Here is a 27690-nt window from a genome sequence, read left to right on the forward strand (position 1 = left end):
CAAACTAAAGACTACAAAATTAAAGAACAACAAGTAATTTCAGCAAGAAACACTAGTCCCAAATATGCAAAGAATAGAGTTCATACATAAAGCGGCCTAACATCAGGTGGGAAGTGATTCTGGCTGAATTTGGTATATTGGTCTGGATTATTCCACCCCTTCCCTTCTACAGCCTTCTTCTAAATGTAAACGTCAGCAATGGGAGCACTGAAGAATGGATCCCTTCCATGAATGCGTTCTATGAATGTTGTTAAAGTTAGAACATAGCGGATTTATTTGCTGAAAAAACTGCCTGATGTAGAGCCGTTTATCATTACTTTATTTTTGCACACTATGGTTTAACCCAAATGTAATACTAAAAGGTAGGTCCTTTTATTAACGTAATAGGAATAACATTAAAAAAGAAGTATTCTTAATTACAACGTTCAGTAGTGGGACAGATATTATCCCTCATAACTCCCCAGCACCCTTCCTCAGGGAGATGGGGCTATTTTTGTAGTAAAGTTCTTGAGCGTGAAACACCTTTTGGTGCATTGTGGTGGCACTGCTGAGATCTTAGCGGCTAAACTGCTGAAAGACCAATGTCCAGGAGGATAAATGAAGAGGAGGTTTAGAGTTGTGCAATAATTGGGTCCTCGGTACTGTACTGATGGAGCCAGGACTCATAGAAAAGAGACTTGCTCTGAAGCAAACCTCTCATTTAACTCCCTAACATTGTATTAATTATGTAGTGTATAAAACTAATACGCACCACACAAAATTAAATTGCTAGAGAAGCTTGCCTATGTGTTTACTAACGTAAGTAACTAGAGCGAAGTTCTAAAATGGCTGCTAACGGGAAATCTTTATTGCGCATGCGTCAACTGCATCTATGCAGTATGACGGGCTTTCTCTTGGAGGGAAATTCATGTGCATGAGCAGAAAATACTAATATGGCGACTTGAAAGCTCACATGCATGGCATCTGCTTTGCTGAAATTAAACCAAGCTATTTTACTAATGCTAATGCGGGGAAAGCATTAATAAATAAAGGGGATTAGAGTAGAGATGGGCGGTATACAGTGAAACATTTATTCTTGAAAATAATATTTGTCTTTCTGACTTTCTTATTAGTGCGCATTTGGACCTCTCGTGTGTGTCCAGAGTTAGTTAGACATGTGACCTCCGCGCATGCCTGTTAAATTTGAGCCGTAAGAATGGCAATACTTTTGAATGCGATCCAAGGACACAAAAGCTACATACCCTGGGAACAAGCACTGAAGACCTCTGGATGAATGGATGTACACGATAAATTAAAACAAATGTTTCTAATAAGATGTGAATACGGGTGGGAATAAAGTTTTGGACTAAAAATTAAGGGGTTGAATTTATGAACAATGGGTTGATAGAATAAGATGACATATAGGCATGGTGTGATGATCTTCCCCCCTTGGCCTGTCCAATCAGAATTAGTATTTTTACGATATTGAAACATTCATGGGTGGTACATGAATATCGAAAGGTATAATTGAGGTTGTCTTAGTTAGTCAGACGGAGATTTGCTGACTGCTGCAGAGCTCGGGATGCTGTCGGAGTAACAAGAGATGCTGATGAAGAATCGAATGCAGAACCATCTATCTTAAATAAATTAATTTAGAAGAAGATCGCGGAAGAATCTCGAGGAGTAAGAGAGTGTCAGAGAGGGGTCCTACGCAACATCGGTGCTAGAGAGGTCATCTATCCTATCCTGAATCGTGTCCTGAAGCTTTTGTCGCCTGATCTTTCCCGGGGGATCCTTAAAAGCCCTTTGGCCAGGAGGTTGGTTTTCACACCATCCTAGGTAATTATTATTTCTGTGAATGTGCAGATGTCCTTTTCTCTCTGCCCTCTCCTTTCTGAGCATGAGTAATTGCAAAAGTACAAAGTATGTGTTTGATGATTGATTAACTGAAATTTCTCTCCTATGGGTGACGACGACTGTACTGTACTTTGAAAGTGGTTCACATGAGAATAATTTAGATAAAGATTTAAAATTTTCCCGAGTCTCTGGTTATTTCATTATAATAGAAAAGGTTAATCTATGTCATTTCACCATCAACTAAACTCCAACTAATGGTCCATCGACCAGAGGAAAGAACTTTTTGATCAGTGAAAAGTTAGTTAAGGAATAAAGGTAACTAATCTTGACTTTAGCAAACATAAAACATTGACTCCAGTGGTTACCCAATTGTGGATGTGTGTTTATGGGCCCAGGTGAGTATATGGTATTGGAGTATCTGTTGCTGGTACGCCGCTGGATCAGTACTTCAAGTTTGTGAATTACCCCAAGGCTTGGCTGAAGTAGATTGTAGACTGTTTGGGCTATAGTAGTATTGGAGTAGATGTGTAGTGCTGGAGTAGATGTGGGTGTAACTTTTGTGCATTGCAAATGACGTCCGCTTTGTTGGCCTGTTTTTGTATTTGTATACCCATCCTGGTGCTCTTCCTTTATTTTCCATTCCCTCCTTCCACTTTGCAGTAAATATTTCCAATTGGTCAGCCACTCTCCCATGCCACATTTACACCAAGATGCAGGGATCATCCAGATGATCATGTCCTTTGTCCCTGGCCATCATTGCCAAGGGTGGGGGTTCTGGAAGCTTTGGTCTAAGGGTAACCTAGTTCAAGGAGTAAATGGTGTCAGGGAGTCAGTGACACTGGACTTTTCCTGATGGATGAATTGCCTCCAGTCCCCCTTATCCTCACTGCTACTCTTGGAACACTGTGGTATCGCACCGGCCTCATCACAGACCATAACAGACTTCCAAGTGACAGTAGGTCACAATAAAATGTCAGCAGTGGTGACTGTTGAACTCTGGAAAAAGTGGGATGAAACTACCTGACTCAATGTAGTATATCATGCAGTGAGAATTCAGGGAAGAGGCTCTCGTGCTGAAACACAATAGTGCATTTTACAGCACCATTTTCACATGAAGTGACTATAAACCTAGACATTGAGAGGAGGACATAATTAAATACTTCAGGAATTTTGTGGTGTGCCAGGCAAGCCATCACTCCGCGTGATGTGTTCAATCTTTGATAAAATAGTGGTACCACAGTGGAGTTTTCAGCACAGTTTCCTTAAATATTAACTAAAGAGCTAGAAGTATTACAGGCAGTTAAAACACATTAAGCAATTGTATGTGGCTTACTCTTTTTGAAAATGCATATACCCTCTTTTTTCACTTCAGGTTTCATTCCTGTCCCCTTCAAACTTGATTCTCAGTAATAGACTATGAGTGAAAATCTAATTGAATAGGGCAGAGTAGAAAAATCTAAATTGTTCAGATCTTGCAATAACAGAAAGCATTATCAATATAGATGGTGAAATGACTCCACCAAATTAATGAAATACCAGCTTAAAACGAGGTTTACACTATAATTCTGAAATACAGTCATGTTTCACCATGAAATTCACCTTTACCATAAAATGCAGATGTTTTATCTTAGATAAACTTAGTTTCCTTAACAAGAAGTTTGTGAGTTTCGTAAAAAAAAGATTTACGTAAAAAAAGCCCAGATTTTCATTTTAATAAATACACATTATTCCCCCCTCCACCCCCCTCACCCCCAAGTATCAACTTTCCGCTTGCGGCAAACACTCCCCTGTACTACTGCCACACACTAACTTTATTGTTGTGAATAAATATCAAGTATGACTATCACATGGTAGGTATTTGTACCACCATTATGCCATGGCAATGAGAATTATGTCAAACACACCCACAATATGTCATATATGGACACCATTGTGTCAAGAGATGTCTAGAATGCCTACAAAATGCCAAGGGTGGTCCACTCGTATGTTAGGCATAGCCGGAACTGTACTACTATGTCAAGTATAGGCGGCATGTTATCAAGAATTCTGGGTGGCTGTGTTACTTTATTGTAGGAATATCTTTAATGCTCCGCAAACTGCTCACAATATGTCAAGTATGGTCTCCTATTATACCATATCTAGCCAGAACAGCATTACTGTGCAAGAGATAGGTAGTATGTCATCAGCAATAGAATGTGTTAAGGATGAATTGCCTTCATGTCAAAAATAGACTGAATGGTGCCAAAGGGGCCCACAAAATGACAAGGATAGGCCATGACTAAGCCAGGATTAGCCTAAATGTCATCAGAGATGCCAACAATGTGTCACGGAAGTGCCAATTCTATGGCAGGGATAACTAGAATGTTGCTGTTATGCTTTGGACAGTCAGAATGTCATCAGAAAGGACCACAATATGTTACAGAGGGTCAGATTTATGTCAGTTATAGCCAGAATGGAATCAAAAGTGCCCAAAAAAGCCAGGTAAGGGCCAGAATTGTTATGTGTCCATAAGAATGCCAATTACACTTCAAGCGTGGACCATCTTAACACCGGGGATACTTAGAATGGCTCAAAGAACACATCACTTTTGGACAGATAAGGCTACTAATATTCTATGGATAGCACACAAACCACCACAAATGCATGCAGTATGACAAGAGTAGGCCAGCCACTCTTATGCCTGGGATTGCAAGAACGATACTATCATTCCACAGATAGTGAGAGTGCCATCAGATCAGGAGCATCACCTTTATGCCAGGATGTGCCACTGTTAGATCAGGGATAACCAGAATGTCATTAAGCATGTCCACAATAAATTATGGGAGGCTGTTTAAGGAAACACCATAAGACATGTAGATGTGATCTTGGTGTTTAGTTTATTTACTCGTAAGTATGGTACACAGCAGTGCCAACCTCCAGCCACATCCACCAGCTCCTCACCCGATCAACTGCCAAGCAACTCAAAGCCCCTGAACATTCCACCTACACATTCTATTGCCCTTTAACACCATACACCTCTATTTTTTACATGTTGATAAAACATTTATAATTCCTTTACTCTATGGCAACAATATTTACAATATAACTCAAAATCATGTTTAACCTTAAATGTAGCACGTTGAAATTCCGTATATTCTTATGAGTACAATATTCACAATGTAACCCCACAAATCACACTTGTCACATTACATATTTTTATCATATTATGCTTCCATAACCCAAAATATTATAATCAGCATGAATTACACATGTTCATTATACTACTACATATTGATCAGAAAATCTGGTAACTTCCTCCTACGTTCACTAAATCTCAATAGTTTTCCTTCTGCAGTGACCCAATCATTAGTATTCATACTTCTCACATTCAGACCAGTAGAATCCACATTTGATTCACCAACCATACCATTCCTTACTTTGCTTGTATTCTCCCGGTTCGACTCACTATTTGAACATTCCATACCTTCACTCACCACTTCTCTTCCATCCATCATATAACCACTCAATCCATCACACCCTTCCCTTCCAGGGGACTCTTGCATAATAAACATGGCATAAGGCAATATCACAAAGATTCCGCACCTTACCATCGTCCAATTTCATGGAACTCCCAAAAACATTGTATACTTTCATTGGATCTGACCAGTGTTGCATTCCTTTCTCCACAAAACTTACCTTCCTGACTCTCACATACTGACCAACCTTAACTTGAGAGCGCTTCCTCCTACATTATAGTATGTTTTTGTCTTGTTTTGGTAATTTTACACCTTCTTCCTCATGTCACCATTTTGTACAACACCAAATGTCCCATCATGTTTAGTCAATAACAAGCATGGAACCAACTTGGTGGCCAGTTTCCTACCCGAACAACTCCGATGGCATCTTCCCAGTTACGGAATCTGGTGTAATTCTGTATGACAACAACATTTTCTGCAAAGCTTTCTTTCAGGATAAACCGGACTTGATAGCCAATTGCAAAACCTCCTTTATGACTCTATTAAAACGTTTAACTTGACCGTTAGCTTGTGGATGATATAATGCTACTTTCGAATGCTGAATACCATATATCTTCAGGAACCTTTTCACTTTCTCCGATGTAAGTTGTATCCTATTGTCAGATGCTAGAATTTCTGGCACTCCTTCACAAATAAATGTCTTACAAACACTATATTACCACATCAGCAGTGATACTACTGATCATCCTCACCTCTTCCCACTTAGAAAATAACTAATTAATGCAATAGTAAATGCTCCATGAACAACACTTTTGAAAAGGGATCCATAAAATCAATTTTACTGCATGTTTTGCAATTCCTTACCCAACGATCCACCATGCTGCCAATACCAGCCCACCAAACATTTCCTTAATTTTCCTTTAAGTACTGGAGATTCCACCATGACCTTCATGACACATCTTCATCACAATATTACGTACACCAACAGGAGGCCCTATCTTATCCCTGTAAAATAATATGACTACATACAGATAACTCCTTCTTCACCTTACAAAACACTGCACGATCTACTATCAAATTTCTTTCCCCTGTCCATCCTTTAATAATATAAGACTTAATGGCCTCCAAATCAGTGCCATTCTCTGTTTCTTGCCAATAAACTTCTTCAGATAACTTAATTCCACACATTTACATATGTGCAAGCCATCTCACATCCCACCTCCTTATGAGTATCGTCCTTATCATTCAATATTAGTCTGGATAAACCATCAGCAACAACATTCTTCTTCTGCTGTATATATGCAATTTCAAAATGATACATTTATAATTTGAAGGTTAATCTTGCCAACCTAGGTGTTAAATTCCTTCCTCCTCCAGGTTTCAATCTGTTAATCAATGGTTTATGGTCCATATGAATTTAAACGATTTCCCCCAAACATACAAACTGAAGCGTTCTGCAGTCTAAGCAGCAGCCAACCTTTCCAGTTCAACTACTGAATAGTTCCTTTCTGCCAGTATAGGGAGGCATGAAGCATATACTACTATCCACTCACGATCATACTCTCTCTTTGTACTAATACCACACCCACACCATAACCACTAGCATCCACAGCAATTACACATTCTGCATTGATTCTGAATGGTTTCAAACATGGTGCGTGTAGCATTTCCTCCAAAACCTGGAACTTGTTCATTTGGCCAAGTAAACTTTGCATCTTTTTAACAGCCTCCTCAAAGACTAACGTTTGGTCAGATGCCATCACTAGAGATTAATTGACCTAAATATTCTACTTTTTTTCCAAATTTACATTTCTCCTCTTCACTGCTAAACCATTTTCCTTCAGAATACAGATAATACTTCTTTAGGTTTTCATCATGACGGAGTTTGCTTGTGCCGAATATCAGAATGCCTTCCTGAATAACCCTTGCTCCTTGAACGCTAGCAGTATTTTTGGCAAAACCCTTTGGAACACTGCTGAAGCGCTCTCTAAATCCAATGGGATCCTCTTGCATTGGCATACTCCTTCAGGAGTGCTCAACGCGCTCATGTGCCTACAAACTACACCCAATTCCATTTGGCGAGATGCAATCGACTGCACTTGTTTCCACCATCTGCCTGTTACACACACACAGCTCAGGGGTAAGGGTATTAGTACTCAACGAGAAGATTTATAAGCGTGATGGTACAGAACCTGGCCTGGCCTGACATCATCATCTCACTCTACTGGCTGCATGTCTGCACAAACTGAAACAGTCTATTGTCTGTGATTGAAACTGCAGCACTCTTGAATATATATTACAGAAGTCTCTCTTACCGTGCCCATGTAACAATACTGTGAGTCAGTGGCTTATATTTTATATTTTATTTTATTTATGGTATTTTACTTCTACTTTAGTTTACTGTACTTGTCCATTAATTAATCATTTTGTTGCTGATGCACTGTTAATTATGTACTTTGTACTACGTAGGTGCATTGGTTGCGCTCTCTGTTTTACTTTTCAAAAATTTACAATAAAAATTATTTGAAATAAGAAACTGCAGCACTCAGAAAAGTATCCCCGAATGACCTAAAACAATGTGCCGCGTATTCCCTCTATACACATGCTAAATAACAATAAATACCAGAACATACTGGTATTTCCAGACCACCATATGTGTGGTCTGGAAATATCCCCAAAAAAAAGCACATTTCACGTACCCACATCTAAAATGAGCAGGAAGTCTTCTGTTCGAAAGTGTCATAGTTCAGAAGGCAGTGTGGCACATAAATGGCACCATCAGAAGACTTTTTGGTGGGCTGGCCACTCATGCCATTGGCGTCCCGGCCAGCCAACAGCAACAACCAAGGAAAGAGGACTGAGAAACCAGCCATCATAGATCGGGAGAAAACTGGAGACAAATGTACAGGGCTAACCGTCTTTCATTTGAATAAATGTAACTGCTAGAGTTTATCTTAAGTGAGTTACCTTAGATGTCATCTTAGAACGGCACAAGGTTCACGGGATATGCAAGAAACTGCACTGTGAGGTCTGCTGATGATAACACGACCTTCTATGCCACGAGGAGGGTGGGCGGGACATCTACCTTTTTTTGGAGAGCAGCTTCCGCTATTTTGAGCTTCAAGCCACAAAAATACTTCAAGCTGTTTTTTGAAAAATTCAGAGTTCAATTGATTCATTTTCGGTGTGTCCCTCAAGTGAACTCATGTTGACCTCCAGAAGGCTCCACTGTCTCCTCAGTTCTCAAACAATGGACATCAACTGGTTTGAAGTTCTACCGGGCACGATGGAGAGCAGCGACTAAAAGCTGGAGGGGGGCTGTACTCTGTTATGCGGGTCTCCACATCTGCGCACAATGCACACAAGCGTATTGAATGCTGAAAATTGACAGGGTAAAGGTGGCCTGAAGGTTCCCTCTGAGTCTTTATGTGGCTCACAAATGCCCCTGAGCTTACACAAAATGGAGGCCGCGGTGGTGCCGCTCAGTACATAAAGCCGCGCGCCAAGCTAAAGTTCACAGGAGAAATGAATGGGACTCATTATTTTACACCTCCCCTAATGTTAGCCACTTGATGACTGTAAGCACAGGGGTGACCTATGACCCCTACCCACAAAGACATTTCTAAAGAGAATAACTGGCTAATTAGCTGATGCAAGTGGCGACAGCACGCCATAGTTTCTGTCCACTCTTGCGTTAAATTTGCAGCACAGGGGTTTCATGCGGGCTCCAGAGGTCTCTGCTCAATAAGACTCAAAATGGAAATTGAAATTAGGGGGGTTTGCAGGTGAACTGGCCACTCTGTCGAGCAAGCTTCCAGACCAGAGGCAGCCTCTCCAATGGTTTCTTCCTCACTTTACAATTCCCTCTTATTGAGTGGGCTCTTATCCTCCAATCCCCCTTCAGCAGAGTAGGCCCTAAACTAGCTTCTGTAGTCCTAAATTTTCACTTAAATCTTTTTGAAAATGTAATTCTTTCCTCTATATTTTTTTTGTGAAAAAAATTCTGAGGCATAGTCTTATTGAAATAGAAGCCAACAGTACATTGAAATATAAAAATAAATAAAAAGAAAGTGTACACACAATAGAATACAATAATCCAAAAGGTTTTATATTACCAATCACAAAACTGATGGTATACAACAAACACAAATTATCCTTTCGACAGCAGGAATAAAATTATAGGGCGCCCTACCAATACGTAATAGCTTAATAATTATCTGATTTGACACTCACTTAACTTGCCAGCCTAGACAACTACCCAGTTTGCCTATACAGATGAGCCCCCCTAAGCATCGAGAACACACCTGGGCCCTAAATTTATCACTGTCCAATCCGCGAGCGAGGGCACACCTTTTGCGCTTTTTCTGTTGTGAAGCTGCGCCCTAATATCTTTTTTATTTTGAGCCTAAAGAACACAAGGAAATACAGATGTAATAAAAAAAGAAACGAAACCACCTAATCGAATGAGCCTGTTTTAGCCCAACCTTTGGGCAATGGAGCAGATTTCATATATAAAGGTTCCCTTCTAGACCAGCCTTATGGATGTCGCAGGAGGGCCCTGGAGAGGAAAACAAGATTGGCCTGTGCTCTGTATTCTCCGTCCAATAGTGAATGTAAACTTTCAATAAACCCTACCAGGCAGAACAGGCAAAGCCAGGCGGAAATGAGATTAGGTTCTTTTGTCGCCGCTTGCCCCTATGGGAAGAGGTCTTGTAAATGGAAGCTATGGTGAGTAGGCAGCACTATCATTACAAGTTACATCACTGCCCAGTACTTAATTTGTAAAAAATAAATTATGTGGCAGGGCCCTCATCAGGAGACCATTGCAGCCTAACCACCCACTGCCCTTGCGAGCGCCACCAATGACTATCAACCCAGCTACTAACCATCACTTCTACACCTGTGACAATTCAGACTATTCCAGGCCCCCAAAGCTATAACATTAGCATGGGCAGCAGGTAATATTCATTTTCAACGTTAATAGAATTAATAAACAACTGTTGCTCTACTCACTCTAAATCAGACAAACAGGGCCACCATGTGGCAGACTGTCATAGGTGCGGGCGCTGCCAATTAAATGCTGGCCCCAAGCACCGGAAACCACCGGCTCAAATTAAGCACTGTCACTACCAGTTGGCTAGACAGCTCAGTGCATTCCCTCTCACCACCAGTGATGATCAAAAGATCACAAGTTCATATCCTGGGATGGTAGGGGTCAGCCTTCACTCCTTCTGAGGTCGGTAAATTGAGTAACATTAAACTGGGTAATCGTCACATTTGTTTTTATGGAGTTTAGAAATGGCAGAATTCAGGCATGAAACACTATACAAAAGAAGTACTGGCACAGTCAATAGGTCTGGCCTTGGCAAGCTGTGCAGTGCTTTCTTTCAATTGCAAACATGTAACTAAAAGAAAAAAACAAGACGCCACTTAAACATTGGGACCATGTGCTGGTAATAAAAAAAAAAAAAAATAACGATCAAAGCATGTCATTGTAATAGCAAGTTAGAGTGCTTCTTAGCAAGCAGGTGTTACAACAGGCATGGGAACCCTTTTATGTTTTCATGCAGATCAAAGAAAATCTGATTCTTACTGCCGCAAAAAAAAAGCACTATTGGCTTTCTACTGCAATAACTTGAAGAGACTTTAAACACACAAGGATGAGAAAAGAATAAAGAAGGATGACAAATGGAAAGGAAAAAAAACACTGGCAAGGCCAAAGAATGGCTCACCGACCCAGACACATAAGTGGACTTCTTGTTAGGGGATGTGCACATGGATCCATGCCAAGACACCATCACTCCGTGCGATAGAGTCAATGGCTGAACTGGGCTGACCAATTGCCACATGCCGAATGTAGTGGTGGCAAAAGCAAAACGTGAATGACAGTTAAACAGACCAATGGATGAAGAGGGCTAACCAAAAGCACCTCTAAATGTATGTATGTAATATGTTTTTTCATAACACAACAGTCGCAATGAAGCTAAGCTTCTCTCTCAAACCTCCATATAAGAGTCCTGTCATCCATACTCTGGCTACTTTGTCAGTTTTGAAGCTAAATGGTTCTGTGAGGATATTTCCTGCAGCAAAGTCTAAATATTCACTGTACTGCATTAAGTTCATCACAACACAGCAAAGATCCCATTCTTTGCATGCTAAAAGGCCCTAATAACCTCCTCGGGAAGCCCTTTTGGGTGAAAGTAATGCTCTACAAATGAGTTGTATTCATATAGCGCTTACTACTCCTGATGAGGAGCTGATGTGCACGCTTCTCCGTAAACCAAGGTTAGCGGTTAATTCAATGGTTATTGTGATTAGCCAAGTGTTCTTAAAAAGAAAAATATACCAGTTAGGTGTGATGATTGGTGGGGCTATGTGGCTATGTGGCTTCAGGTAAATGATTGGTGAGATACATAGGCTGGCAGAGATTAGGTAATGTTAGGTTATAGGGATAGGGTTTGAAAGATCTATGGAATGAGGTATCAGCCGATTTCGGAGTTAAAGTAAAAAGGATTAAGGCAGGCAGGCGTGGGACTGAGAGGAGGCTATACTCAGAAATAAAAGGCTTGCACAGGATGGAAGATAGGAAGAGAGTCACTCTGAAAAAAAGAAAGGAGAGGAATCGAGCGGAAGTTAGTTAAGGTCAATTTTTCATGCAGGGTATTAAGAGTATAGTGGGTGAAGCTTTCTGAAATAGCAAGCAATTAGAGGAAGTAAGCTGTAGAAAGAAAGAAAATTATACATAATGTTCCATATCAGGGGCAGACACCTTAACCATGCGATTCTGAGAATACACATCATCTTAACATTAAGAGCCCTAGACTGTTGTGTACCAAGCCAAGGACAGCCATTTTAAACATACTCTGGAGTATCCTAACCCTAGTACATGGTCTGTGCACTGCAGAAGGGGACTTGGCACCAAACACAGAAAAGCTCTCATTTAAAGATCTGACCTTACTATTCTGTAATTAAAGTTGTTTTCACTCACTCACTAACAAATGTGTTAATTGGCACTGGCTGAGAGTGTCTCGCCAATGTGCACTCAGATTTATACCATTTTGTCCTCTAATCCCAACCAAGTATATGTTTGTCTATGTGACAATTGTAGTACATATGTTGTACGTATAAGCAAAGCAGAGTGATGTCCTGTGGCTCCCCTGGCCTTGTTCCTGTACACAAGGTGGGGGTGATGGGGTTCTCCCAGGCAGTGGCAGTGTAGAGATGCATGAGAGAGGAGGAGGAGGAGAATGAGACAGTGAAATGAGGACAAAGGAGATAAGTCTATAAAAATTCAATTAGTTTCCTATGCTGACTAGTTTTTCAGTAGCATTGCCAATTGGTGCATGGTGGGGATGAGGGTAAAACCACCCTTTTGTCTCTTTAATAATCACTGTTTTTGTGGCTATTCATAGTCAGATGCAGATAGCTAACACTTGTTTGTGCCTCTGTTGTGGGTGTTCCAGGCTGCAGACTACCCCGCTGTGAAGAGCATCACCGCACAAAAAGGTTGTGTCTGCAGAACGAGGTAGAGGGGCAATTGAAAATGGAAGCGTCCCAAACAAGTTTTCTGTCTTCCGATTGCTGATAAAAATAGTGCTTCCTGGTTTTTAGAGAAGGTCGGGACAGGGGGTGGGATGCATTTTTTTTGCGTTTCATGGCAGGGCTTGCTAGCATCTCGTTCAACAGCAATGTATGTATGGCTCTGAGCTGTGCTGCTATGGGGGATTTATAACACACCACTATAGTGCAGTTGTCCCTTTAAAGAAAGGCTACGTGTAATGCTGCCACCGCCTAAAGCAATGGATTTAACCCCCAAAAACCAAGGTTTGAATGTTTAATTAGGGTATTATTTTATTCTTGTACGAATCATACATGCCAATAGACCCGATTCAGGCAGGAGACTCCCGGTTTGTGAAACAAAAGGATGTATTTTGGCTTCTCCCACCTGGAATTGCCTCTGCTTCAACAGAAGTCAATGGGAGAAATGTGTTCTCCCGATGATTTGTAAAAAAATCATCCTCTTGTTTTTTCTAAAATGTTGACATGTATGGCGAATGGCTCTAGGACACTTGGAGCTGTGCACAGGGGCTGTACTGGTGACGTTTATATTTGAATGTTACGGACTAGTGCCAACTGTGCGCTAAAGTCCTGGGGGGCATGAAGAACACACGGGGAGGGGCAGTGGCCTCCCTGCTTTACCTGGGATGGCAGTGACAGGTCAAGGATTACAGGACCTCCTAGAGCCTCCATCTGCGCTGCCAGATTCCCAAGCCCTGAAGGGCGGCGCCATCTTTGTGCGCTTCTTACTAACACAGTCAAAAGGTGGGGAAGAGAGAGAGAGAGCGAGAGAGAGAGAGAGAATGCCACAACCATCTGCACTATTCACAGAGTGAGGGGTCTGTCTTTAAGGTTTGGTGGTGGCCCCTGAGAATAACATCTCTTTCCATTTAGCTCTGTTTTCCTTCCAGGTCTTCGAGCAGGAGTCCCGGACACTTTCTACCCCCTCTGCCTCATAGAAACATCCTGAAATATCAAGACAAAGTAGCCATTATGGCCTCAAAGCTCTCAGTATTTGCTGTACCAGTCTTCATTAGATCAAGTTGAATGTTTGTCGCGAGCCACCTTGAACCTCAACTTTTCCCTGAATGTCATCTCCTGATCAATACCTATGTGCACCACACACTGAGGAATACTGTGGTCAACGGGTTTTGTATATGCATACATGCCAACCCCCCAGTTCAGGCCAGAGACTACTGATTTCAAGGCTCGTCTCCCACCCCCCGATTCCTGCATGCGAAAGACCGATTCCTTGGTGGGCTTCTGCCGACAGGGACTGTTCTTGTGTGACTCGGAGCACGCACTGCCGGGAACCTGCTCCTGCAGGGCAGTGCACAACATTTTTGTCACACTCTCTGACTGCCGCAGCGCTCTCTCCGTGCTCCTGACAGACAAGAAAACAAAACGTATATTTGCATTTCTGGTATCCGATGCTACAGCAGCACATTTGCAAGTCCCGTACATGACAACAGACCTCATTCAAGCCTTAATAGAAGTCAATGGGAGAAATATATTCCCCGAATATTTTTTTAAATCTCCCACTTTTCTCTTCTAAAATGTTCACATGTATGTATAAGTTATTACCGCGTGAATACTGGTTTGCAAGGCCTGTGCTTGCAGGTACGCTCTGAGTCTACAGGCTCATTCTGAGACGAGAGTGAGCACACTTGCACTTGGTTACAAATGGCTACCAGTGGTGTAATTGATTCAAATTGCATTTTCCCTAAGTTTTACCATTTGAACCAGAATCTAAATAAATATTTAAGTTTTTATGTACAATGTCTTACTAAGCTTTGTTCTCCAATTCTCGCTCCCTCTTTACTTTCTCTTCTTTAACTCTCCCTCTTTCTCTCCCTCACACACATTTTCACACATCTCAATGCTGAATCAGAAACTCTCGCTCTTCAAGCTCCCTAGACTCTTTGTCAGATTTCTGAGAGATTCAAGGCCTGTCATGGAAAACATAAACCTCTAATCTCCATGGAAGACACATGGGTGGGAATTATTAAACAGCCAGTCCTCTCCCAAATAATCAATGGGTGCAAAAACAAACAAAAAAGATTTGGCCTTACCTACTAGTCATACAGTCCCCAGAATGGGGGGGGGGGGGGGGGAGAAACCTCAAGGAGCTGCCAAGAATCACCCGCCACATTCAGAGAGGGGCGCCCTAGCAAACCCAATCGATCCATCGCATCTCACAAACGCGCCATGTATAGGTTGTAGAATCAGACTCCGCTTTTTGATCGACTCTGGGGTCCCTGTCTTGAACACTGCAACTACCCCCTCAGACTTCCTATTGACTGTGTACCTACTCTTCACATAGCTTGGATCCTACTACTCTCTGTCATGGTGGGCTTGTTTGATGCATTGGTATCACTACTGCTCTGAGTTGGGACTGAAGAACCTGAACGTTCTACAGGGATGTAGTGCACGCGCTTCCTTTGTTTGATGAAATGCCCAAGGTTCGTGTCTCCACCTCTTCTCCTGAAATCTCCACCTCCCAACCCGCATCTGGGTGCACATAGGTTTGGTACCAGGTACTGCGCTATGTTCCCCAGTTTCTACTCACTACCTTCCCAAACCACTATGAGCCACACTTATGTCTTAATGTTTATGTGACAATGGGATGGGTATTATGCAATATCTTGCCCTAATCATATTGTCCTATTTTGCAGCGATTTTTTTCTGCTAATAACTGGTATACCGCGTGCAAGTGACTTACTGCTATCTTTTACCGCACATCTAAACTCTTCATGCACTATAAAAAGCACAGATTTTTTTTATTTTTACAACAATAAAAATGAGATAACCATGAGTGGAGCAGGGTGGCATGAGAGCGCCCTAAAGATTTCATGGATTACTCTTTTGAGTTTTTGGATGCATGAAAATCTATGATAATTTGTTATAGCAAAGCCTGCTCCCAGGAAAAATCGGAGTAGAAACTCTGAGAATGTATTAGTATTTGGAAGGACTTAGTACCACTGACTAAGAGCTCGACTCTAAAAAAAAGACCTTTGCCTAGAACCGAAGAAAGGATGTCCCTACCTTCAATGCATAACAAACCTGCCAACTTGTGAGACATTTTCACTATGTGAGGAGGGGGCGGGGCCTTGAAGGGGGCGGGGAATAGAGCCAAGCATAGTCGAGACATTTTGAATTTGCTGCTTTAAATTCCTCCCTCCTCCGAAACCCCTCCCACTTCTGCCCCGAAAAGAATCAAAAACAAAGCTTTTGAGGCTACCGTCGATGTCTTGGAGAGGTTTCAAAACTAATAATGGACATGGCTGAGTGGAACCTCCAAACTATTAGCTGGAAACCTATTCGCTGCAGGGGTTTCCAGCTAATTGTGTGCCCACTGTGTGATACCAGCTTCTCAGCAAGGGACTGTGTGATGGGAGTCGATATCGTGTGACTACTCTATAAACAGCTGACATCCGTGGATTCAGTTTCGTATTTTTTCTCTCACAGATCCCTAGCAGAAGGCTGGAGGTAACAAAGGCACGCTTAGTGAATGTACCCAACTTTGGGAAATCTGTTTTGGTGTCACCGCCTAGCATGACCACACAAACGGTCTTAAAAGACAGAAGGTAAAAACTTTCAACCTGACAAACCACCCATTTGAACTTCAATGCATTCACTAACAATGCCATTACGGAGGGTGCCAAGATATCCGTTGCACAGAGGACACTTTATACATTTTTTTTAATAATACACGCCTTTTCAAACAATTTCATATGGGACCATTTTTTTCTTTATAACGTTTTATTCCTATTCTAGATTCTCATCATTTTTAGGTCGAGCCTGGGCAGCGCATGCGCTGCTCTGCGAGCCATGCTTGATCGAGGGATAGCATAGAAGCCCCGTACATTTCCCGCCCAACTTTTCAATTGGCTGCTGTTACTGTCCTTGTGAAGTTGTTGCTTTTCATTTGTGAATAGGCCTAGTAGCCCCTCCTTGGTACAGCCTTGTCTGCATTTGTAACCTCCCATAATGACCGGACCTTTTACTGTGTCCTTACTGTACAGCTTGCATTAGCTGCTGGGGAGAACTCTTTGCTCAATTAATGTAAACAGCACTTGTGGGACACAGGGGCGTAACACAGGCCCCCGCAGACCCCACGGTGCGTGGGGGCCCGAGCTGCAGGGGGGCCCCTCAGCACAGTGCTAAGGCCCAATATCTCCGGATTAAATTCGGAACGGGGGCCCCTCCATATGGCGGCAGAGGGGCCCTCTCAACTTTTGTTACGCCACTGGCGGGACACCAGCTTAAGCAATAGCGGATGCTTTTTTGTATCTATTTACAGAGCGCCATGCACAGGTTCACTTTCATAATGCTCTATTTCGCTGCGTCTTTTACTGCACGGGGGATATCACTAACAGGCTGTGAAATTACAGTGCGCCGTGAGCGCTTTCACTTGCGAATGCATTGTTTTTCTGCATCTTTTACTGCACACCGGGGATATCACTGGAAAGCTGGGGGATGCGGCAGAGGGTATGGGGTTCTGCACACAACTGCCATCTCCCTAATTAGGATAAGTAGCAGTGACCACGTCCACGCACGGGTTTAGCAATGGCTGAAACTTTTTTTGGGTTGGGTATGCAGTGCGCTATGCACATTTTCACTTACACAATGCACAAGTCGCCATGGTGAAACTTCTGCTACTGAGGGGGAAGCTCACCCAGACACTGAATACAGGCCACCTCCTCTGCCATAGTGGACGACTTCTGGGCTAAAGCCTTCAAAGCCTGCAATGACATTGTGGTTATATATATAACCTATTTGCGATGCGTTTATTTCACTTTCACCAACCAGTGACTGGAACTTCTTGTGCCTAGGAAAGCTTTCATGTGAAAATCTGTGCACTAACATTTGTGTCCTGCTGCACCTTGTGCGTCTCTATAGTCTCCTGTGCCTGAGCTCCAACATGAGCTCCGATCATGGGAGTGTGATAACATTAGCAGGATTGAGTTAGTCTCTGGTCTCTCCGCTCACCAGGCGAACACACAGCCCGTCTCATGGTACAAATGATTCCTTGCGGTCTGTGGCCTTGGTAAGGTTAGACCAGGTTGTTTCAGACAGTAGTGTACTTCTCTCCACCTGCTGTCTGTCACCCTTGTGCGTCTCTCTGCCCCGCTCACCCTCATGTAGTCCCCCATCCCACCGATTACTTTCTTGCTCTTGTGCTTTCCCACCACCTACTCCACACTGCTCTCTTACACCCATGGGCTCCCCACTCTCTGTGCTCTTTCTTTCTTCTGCTTTCCCCAACCCATGCCCTCTGTGTTGCTTCCCTCAACCCATTCCCCCTTGTCCTCCCTTGTTGCGGCCCACACCCATGCCCCAGTGTTGCTTCCGCCACCATTACTTCCCCATCCTTGTAAAAAAACAAGCTTTTGCAATGCAATAGGCCTTGCATTAGCGAGAGTTTAAGCTATTGGCATTGTAAATAACAAGGCCTTTTATTTATGTTTTGAAAACCATCATGTAAATTTTCGCGAAAGCGAGGCCTATTCTTGCTTTGCTACATTTGTTTCGCCTTTTAACTGACTTGCTTTGGATTATTTAACTTTTTTATGTTTTAACAGTCTCGTTTCTTGGCTACTTGCATTTTCTCAGAAGAAGGATTTGCTAATTCTACCAAACAGCCGAACGTGTGGGTCTGACTGTTTTAGTTGTGTGGGAGTTCAGCTGCAACTCTAATCAAAACTGTCAGGTCCAGCCCTAGGATTTGTGGGGCCCCGGGCAGAATTCCAACATGCAAGGTACCTATAATTTCCATAAGATTAACCTGACAGGAAGTGACATCATAGGTAATATCAATTGACAATTAATTATATGGCATTATTTGAAGCCCCTTTGCAAGAAGCTACTTACCTAGTTTGGATAGAAGTATAATTGTTAAAAACAGCATTAATAATCCTAATAAAATACGTATATAAATATTAAATCTCTAATAAGCGGAAATACATTAAATGAATTGAACTTAGTGTTCTCTTGAATGGGATGAATGAAAATAATATGCAAATTAGGCATTCTTGCACTAAGAGAGCGCCAAAGCTCCAAAGGAGAGGTGCAGACTTGTGGAGAAAGTAAACAGTTTTAAGTGTTTTTCCAAAAGATAGGAGTCACACCATAGCTCAAGAGGGAGAGAGTCCCAGTCCTGTACAACTAGAAAGGAGAAGGATCTGTCTACAATCGGGGCCATCAAAATTTTAAGGATGGCACAGAGTATAGGATTCTGTTTAAGATAAATAAATAACAACAATAAATTATTTTAGGGGGGCGTGGCTTGGCTGCGAAGCGGAATGGCTGCCTGAAACCGCAGCTCCGCTGATCGAGCGCATCAATCCGTTCATAATCCGACCACCAGGTGCTGGGCTCGGCCCAATCGCCCACCCAGCACGAGACTTGCTGCCTGGGACCTTCCGGCGTCGCTCCTAGAGCTGGAGCGGGTACCGCTGAAAAACGGAAGCCGGCGGACTGACTGCGACGGAGAGGCCTGGAGCGCCTGTGGGGTCCGGGGACTTGCGCTGGGCTGAGCCCGGAGGATTGCTGTGCTGTCTGGCCCGGATTGCTGCCTATTTGTATTGCCCGGTGCTCCGAAGTTACGGCGAACGAAGAGTGCCTGGGTGTGCTGGCGGAGGAACTGGCGCTGCTAGCGACTGCTGCTGGATCGAGACGGGAGACCTGGAGGTCTCGGCCGATCCTGGGGCCGGAGCTGCGGAGGTCACTTGCGGCTGGTGAGTGCGGCGCTGGCGCTTGCTGTGGAGGTGCGCCTGTGAGCGGGTCCCCTGGGCCCCCCTGAAGTGCCTGCGACCTCGCCCCCAACCGGATTGCGTACAGCCTGTAGATCGGCACTGGACGGGCCGAGCCTGGCCGAGACGGTGGAGGGCGGCCATCTTGGTCGAAGACGCCATAGTGATCCTGACCGCGTTGCTGGGCCACGAGGGTGACGGTGCCGGGGTGTGGGCAGCGGGGCGGCGGACTGCTGTGGCTGGAGTGCCCCTTGCCTGAATTTGTGCCCCTTATGCGACGTGGGATCCGCTGGGGGAAAGGCGCTTCCACAACTTGCCCTCCCTCTGATCCCTGACCGGGGGTGATGTCGCGGTGGCGCTGGTGAACTGGTCAGCTCGGCACGGAGGATTTGGGGGGGTGCTGCCGCCTCGGGGGTCGCGCTGCCCCTGCCTGTTCCCGGCGCGGGTTGCCGTTGGCCGCACTGCTTGGCCGAGGTGCGTCCTTGACTCGCTGGCTGGCGGTGCCGCCTGTGGACGCTTGCGCTGCACGCCCCGTTTGTGAGGCCTGCTGTACCGCATCGGCTTTGGGGTTCTGCCGCCCACGTCTGGCGATTGGGCCTGGCAGCGACGATGGGCAAGCCGGACACGAGGCAGCCGCGGCTCACCTTTGAAAAAAACAAGCAAAAACAGACGGAGCAGGAACATTGAGTCTCGGACGCTGCGGTGGCGGAGCGGGTCGGCTCCCAGGATACGGACATCAAATCGATGTTCCAGGAGCTGAAGGTGAGCCTGCAGGGCATAGACACTAAAATGGACGCGTTGGCGGCGCGAATGGATAACATTACGGCTCGGATGGATAAGCAGGAGGGAAGAGCAGAGGCGTTGGAAGCGCGAGTGTCTGACATCGAGGAAAGCCACACAGACCTGGACAAACGAGTGCGTGGCATGGACAAGGTTCTAGCGCTGATTCAGCAGAAGAATGAGGATTTAGAAGCCCGTTCGAGGCGCAACAACGTTCGCATAACGGGAGTGGCTGAATCCACGGACATCACGAACATGGCGCACTACATTGAGCAGATGCTGAAAGACCTCTTTGCTGCGGGGCTGTCACAGATGTTCCTCGTTGAAAGGGCACACAGGACTCTGGGGCCGCGGCCTAGCCCGGGGGCGCCGCCACGGCCCATTATTGCAAGGATCTTAAATTTCAGAGACCGTGACACGATCCTACGCATGGCGAGGGAAATGCAAGACGTACAATACAAAGGCAATCATATCGCCATATACCCGGACTTCACGATGCAGGTCCAGGCCGCACGCAGGGAATTCATGCCGGCAAAAAAAGTCTGTCAACAAACAGGAACAAAATATTCCTTAATCTACCCCGCGAAGCTGAGAGTACAGGGCCCAGGGAAACCAACCTTCTTCCTTGACGCAAAGGCGGCCCTGAAGTATGCCAAGCAACTGGCCAAAGATCAAAAGTCCAAACAGCATCCAGAGGGTCCGGACCAGAGGGATGGTCTGAGCGATGTTGAGTGACTGCGAGAGTTAAGGACCTATTATTGAGCATTGGTGTTCTGCCCCTGCTGGGCCGGGGTACACTGCCTGCTGGTATCATTGGCCATTACCTAACTCCGCCTGGGGGGTAGCTGTTCTCTGCATGTGCTGGGGGGGCGGGGGGGCCTTGAGCTGACATGCTGGGCCGGCGCTCGATCACCCTGTCATGAGTACGGGGTTGTCAGTTGGCTAACCTGCGCTCCCAATGGGATGATTCCCGATCACTGGTTATCGCATTCGTGTATAGATGAAGGTGTTGGGGTGGGGGGGGTGGCGGGGGGGGTGAATGCACAACCTGATTGGGGGGTTGGAGCGGGAGGGGATTACGTGTTGGGTTGGTGCTTGATTGTTGTTGATTGTTTGGCTGCGGTGGAGAGATTGGATGGAGCGAGCTACTGCAGGACAGCGCATTCTGCGCGCTATGCTATACCCAGTCGACTAGAGCTTTGTGCCCACTGTCACGGCGCTTTACCAGCATATGCACACGCTGGGCCTATGCGACAAGAAGCGCTTTGTGTGAATGGTTGGGGGCGAGATGTGTGGAAGCCTGCAGTCGTGCTGATTGCACAAGTGATACTGCCATTGCTGCCGTCGTGAAGCATATTAAATGTCTCACCTGGAATGTGCGTGGTATGAATGACAGGCGTAAAGCCAGGCTGGTGCAGGCATTTCTGCTCAGAAACGACATAGACATATGCCTCCTGCAGGAAACACACTTGACCGATAACGCTGGGAAAATGCTCCGTCATGGCAGGTGGGGTGAGATAGCGCACTCTGCGTACACAAGCTACTCCAGAGGGGTGGCGGTATTGATCAGAAAGGGGCTGCAGTGGACGACACATGAAGTACTCAAAGATCCTGACGGTCGATATCTCCTGTTGGTGGGCCTGCTGTGTGGTATGCGAATGGTGGTGGTGAATGTCTATGGTCCGAACGATGATAGACCGGGCTTCTTCTTTGATGTCTGGCATAGGGTGAAGGCGTGCGGCCCGGCTGCCATTTTGTGGGGTGACTTCAATGTGGTACTCGCAGATGCTGTGGATAGGCAGGGCGCGGCTAGGACGCATCACCCTGGGGCGTCGGAGGCGTTGGGCGACATTACACGGGGCGCGGACTTGGTGGACTCCTGGAGGAGACTGCACCCCGGGGATCGCGCTGGCACCTGCGTCACGGTCCACAGAGCGGCGTGGTCTAGGTTAGACTACTGGTTGCTCACACGGGACCTACACACTATGGTGCTTGGGGTGGAGCATTTGCCGAGGTCATTGTCTGATCACGCCCCGGTGTGCCTGACGTTGTCCACACCGGCACAATACGTTCAACCGTTTAGTTGGCGATTCCCCTCCAGGGCGCTTCGCGATCAGGTCTTTCAGCAAGCGCTGCGCGAGAAGTTAGAGGAATTTCTTATATTTAATGAGGGTACGGTAGACTCGCCGGGCACGCTTTGGGAGGCATGCAAGGCGGTGACTAGGGGCCACTGCATGTCGCTGAAAACAGGCGTGCTGAGATCCATACGGGACACGCTACGCAAATTGGAAACTGAGCTTGCTGACCTCGAGTCGGCATTGCTGCTGGAGCCAAAGGACAGCCTACGAGCAGAATTTAGGGCGACACTAACCAAATATCAACAAGAGGCAGACAGGGAAGTGGCGTACCTATCCAAAGACAGTCAGGCCCGACGGTACGGGGAGGGGGACCGCGCCGGTCGCACGCTGGCGGCCCTGCTGAGGGCACCCAGAGGATCGGATTATATACTGGAACTTCGTACGCCGGAGGGTGGGGTGGCCAGGGAGCCGCAGGCCGTTCTCCAAACTATGACCGACTTTTATCGAGACCTCTACACCACTAGAGTGACACCGGATGATCAGGTGCTAAATGACTACCTAGACACCATAGCCTTAGCCTGGTTTAATGATAGAGCCCGGCAATACATGGACTTACCATTCACGAAGGATGACATACGGGCTGTGATAGCGAGTATGCCACTTAGCAAAGCACCGGGCCCTGACGGTTTGACGGCGGCCTTCTACAAGGAATACGCTGATATTCTGGTTCCTGTTCTCCACGGGGTGTACGAGGAGGCCCTTGAGACTAGTGTCCTCCCTCCGTCGTTGCGCGAAGCAATGATCATTAAACTGCTCAAACCAGGAAAGGATCCTACCGACCCTGCATCTTATCGCCCACTTTCACTAATAAACCTCGACGCCAAAATATATGCCAAATTGCTCGCAGACCGTTTAAAATACATGATGCCGCAGATAGCGCTCTCCGACCAGTCGGGATTTGTGATGGGTCGATCCACTTCACATAATTTGCGAGTGCTGTTCGGGCTCCTTCATTATTTGGACCCCGGGGTGCAGGCTTCGGCTGCACTGTTGGATGCGACCAGGGCATTCGACTCCTTGGAGTGGAAATTCCTGCTTACGCTTTTCACCCGCATGGGCTTTAGCCCACTGTTTGCCAGGAGCATTGGCATACTTTATAACGGCCCGACGGCCCGGGTGCGGGTGAATGGACACATGTCCGATCCAATCCACATATCCAGAGGGACTCGACAGGGGTGCCCCCTGTCACCGTTGCTTTTCGCTATTGCGACGGAGCCACTAGCAGCCCGCATGAGACAACACCATGCTCAGCGCGGCGTTGGGTTCACGTCGCGCGGGTTGCTCATCTCCATGTACGCTGATGACATCACCATATACATGATCAATCCCTCGGACAATTTTGACCCGCTTATGAGAGAAATGGTGCGCTATAGCGGCCTCACTGGCATAGACATAAATTGGGCCAAATCGGTCATGCTGCCACTGACGGATGGCACGACCGCGTGCCACACTGAATTCCCAATAGACTGGGCCGCAGACGAGGTCAAGTACCTAGGAATAATTATAAGCCATTCAATTCACGAACTGTGGCTGGCGAACTTTGGGGTGGCTATGGAATGGTTTGAAAGTAAATTGAAGAGGTGGAAAACACTGCCCTTGTCATTAAAGGGTCGCATCGCGATACTAAAAATGGTTGTGCTGCCCAAATTCCTCTATCTGTTTGTTAACATCCCCCTGCCGCTGACTAAGGCGTTTTTCAGTCGACTTCGTTCTGCCATGATTGAGTTGGTCTGGGCGGGCAGGCAGCCCAGAGTGGCTTGGAACCTACTTACCCTCCCCTTCCGTCAGGGGGGCCTGGCCGCCCCGGACATTGAGCTGTACGCCTACAGTGCTCAAGCCCAATATTTACATTTCTGGCATCATCCGACCCCCTACCAACCCCACGTAGCTATAGAGATGGACGTGGCGGCGCCTTGCCCCCTCGGGACGGCGGCATATCAGCGATATAGACGGTCCCCGGAAGACATTAATACAGTGGAGATGGTGCGCTGGGCTTGGTCGAGCATCGCGAGGCGCGCGGGTGTGACTGACCTATATGCCCCGAGTATGCCGTTGAAGGGCAACCCACTGCTGGGACCGCTGACTGATGCGGCGGTGGCACAACGGGCTAGTAATTTGGGCCTGAAACTAGCGGGTGACTTATACCCCGACGACATGTTTCTCACCATGCAGGACATGGTTGATGCGACAGAGCCGACGGCCTCGGATCTTCTATTATACTATCAGCTGAGGGCCGCGTGCAAGCACAGGTACCCTATGTTCCCGAAGGCCCCACCGGTGGTGGCGGCGCTAGAAGACATACTCTCGAACAGCTCCTCGCGCAAGCTGATCACGCGCATATATAGGGCTACGCAAAATGCGACGCCTATAGCCCATGCGATCTCGCGGTCCCTGTGGGAGAGGGAGGCGTGCATTCAAATTACAGAAAAACAGTGGGAGTTTTGTTGCACCCAACTTGAACACTTGTCTCCTAATTATAGATTGAGACTTATCCATTTCAATTTCCTTCACAGGACATATCGCACACCCATGCAACTTTGTAAAATGGGATTACAGACGGATGCGAATTGCTGGAGATGTGGCGAAAGAGAGGCTACATTCTACCACCTAGTTTGGGTGTGTGGCCCGATCCGTGGGTATTGGGAGGCAATCTTCACAGCCATAGGGAGGATGGTGGGTCTGACTATCGTACCGGACCCTCTTGTGGCCCTTCTGGGCTTTGTGTTGAGCGTGCCTAGTGCATTGCGCAGGTTAGTGGCCCTTCTCCTATTGCTTGCTAAGCGTCAGATAGCGTTACACTGGAAAAGAGAGGCTCCGCCGAGGGTGTCGGGATGGGTGGCGTCAGCAATTTACTGCAAGGAGCAATTGTCCGCCTACTGGGATCAGATGCCGCCGCGCTCGAGGCCCGCGGACATTTGGCAACCGCTGGTGGACTGGCTGGCAGCGTCGAAGGAGGCTGGTGATGACTGAGATTGACTGCTGGAAGATTGGAAATGTGGCAGAGCTGGCGTGTAATTGCGCAGTGGGGCCGTATGTGCGGGGGCTCTCGCCCCGTCGTCTGAGTATTACTGAATGGTCGCTGGGGGTTCACTACCAGCATACTTTGTTCAGGCGCTGGACTGTTCTCCTTCATTTCTAGAATGCAGCCGCTGTTGTTGTTTGTTTAGTTCATGACTTAAAATTGTAAAACGTGGAAAGCCAAGATAATGTTGCTATTGGGACTCTGCTAAAGTGTGTGGCTTTGATCCGAGCTAGCGGCTTGATGCTGCAAACGTAAGCTGCCTGCCTCCGAGTTGTTGGCTGAATAGCTGTGTACACTTTAATAGTACAATAAAGGTTTTTCAAACTTTAAAAAAAAAAAAAAAAAAAAAAATTATTTTATGTTCACCCTGTTACTGTTTTGACCGATGAGTACCTCCTTCACACACGTTTACACAGAATCCCAACTGCAACTGAAATACGGGACTGTTGCTCTGTGTGCTCTGTAGAGAGGCCATATATTGAATGATCATGTATTCTGGACACCTTTTTGACCCACAGACAGGACAGTGTGAAAGTTGTACTGCCTTCAGCCTCAACTCCAACGCTCAACTGTAGCCTGATATAAAGACCTGGAGGTGACGCGCTACGATATGTGCCCCATACAAGAGCAATATGCTCTGAAATTAGATACAGAAACACACATCCTGGAAATAGCTAAGACTCTTGAGGAATGCAAGGTTAAGTAAAGCATGTGAAATATAAACAGGAACAAAATGGCTGCCATGGTTTACCCTAACATGCAGCATGAGACTGGATCAGGAAATAGGCCCCAGCACCAAAATAAAAGTGACCCCTATTAGTGAATTAGTTAGCTAGAAATGTGTCCCATGTTTGCAAATTAGGGCAGTTTCTAGTTTGTAAAGACATGCTCATTTATACTTTTTCTGTAAGGTATGGGAGACTGCATTGATTTTATTTTGCTGCAGGCAATGTTTGTTTTAATATCATGCAAATCAATACTAAAAATTGGCTCACCTGACCATAAAGCATGCCAACAGCCAGCTCAAAAACGGTCTACATACTAACCTGACAGGTTAGACCATCACGCTCGGCCTGATTGTCCCATTGGTCAGTCCAAGCAGGATACTGAGTTATACATTTATATTGCAGACACTGGATCATTGTTTTTACAGGTAAAGTAAAGGACGTGATTCTAGGGCCCAATAGGTGCCCTTATCAATGTCTGTTTTAATTTACCACCGGGTCCAAGACTCGAGGGACCCAGCACAGTTAAAGCCCTAGTCCAGGCACTTGTATATGCTGATTCTGCTCCTACTCACACCTATCTACTCTACCCCTCCTCTCACTTTATTCTGTTTGTCTTATCCCTTTATTTACCTCCCTGCCCCCTTTCCCTCATCCTAAGTGAGCTGAGAGGTTTTCCATGTGATGCGCCTTCATTCTATCATTTGTTCTGCGCCCTGCAGGATATCCTGCTTTTCTGCATATAGGGTATTACATACACTTTAATTACCTGTCTAAGCGCTGCCATCATCATGCAGATGCAGCGATTAGGCCCAGAGAGAGGGCCAGCTGGGGAAACTGATAAAAATAGAAAAAATACAAACTCTTAGGGGGCCCCTGGGCCTCAAAACTCCGGAGTTTTTAAAAGTGCGAGGCCCCATGTCTGTGAGAAGGTGAGGGGCCTCGGGCAGCTGCCCATGCCTAGCACCGGCCCTGAAAACTGTGCCTTCTCCCTACTAACCTAGCCCCCTGATTCCCTAAGCTGAGCATCAGTGGGTGCCCCTAGGATGCCCAAGACATCCCTTGCCAATCATCTCTGGATGGAATACAGATGAGTGTACTACATTTCCAAACTTTGTTTTTTGTTTTCATTTTCAGAAACCAATAGTGAATGAGCCACCTGCCTTCAGAATGAAGCTGGACTGGGAGGAGAGGGTGCTTTCCATAATATATTGCCTCAGTTCAGAGTCTGAGATTTCTCGGTGGTGACTGACAAATGAGTTGTGCTCTGCCGTGCAATTCATTCCATCACCTGCCTCCAACAGATGGCCTGTATGCCGTGTGATGAAGCTCATCTGTTAGGTGATACCCACAGTGCATCTCACGGTGACTCACCCCGTGGGAGCGATGAATGGCGCGATCCATGATACATCATGGCACGCG

At 45.9% G+C, this 27690-nt stretch overlaps 1 protein-coding gene across 1 annotated transcript in view; it reads right to left on the reverse strand.

Annotated features, from left to right (window-relative positions):
• The window catches only part of LOXHD1 (lipoxygenase homology PLAT domains 1), a 1221805-nt gene that overhangs the window by 623469 nt on the left and 570646 nt on the right, over positions 1–27690 (reverse strand). The gene's annotated exons all lie outside the window — the stretch shown is intronic.

The sequence above is a fragment of the Triturus cristatus genome, chromosome 2_1 (assembly GCF_964204655.1).
Source record: "Triturus cristatus chromosome 2_1, aTriCri1.1, whole genome shotgun sequence".
In the NCBI taxonomy this organism is placed as follows: domain Eukaryota; kingdom Metazoa; phylum Chordata; class Amphibia; order Caudata; family Salamandridae; genus Triturus; species Triturus cristatus.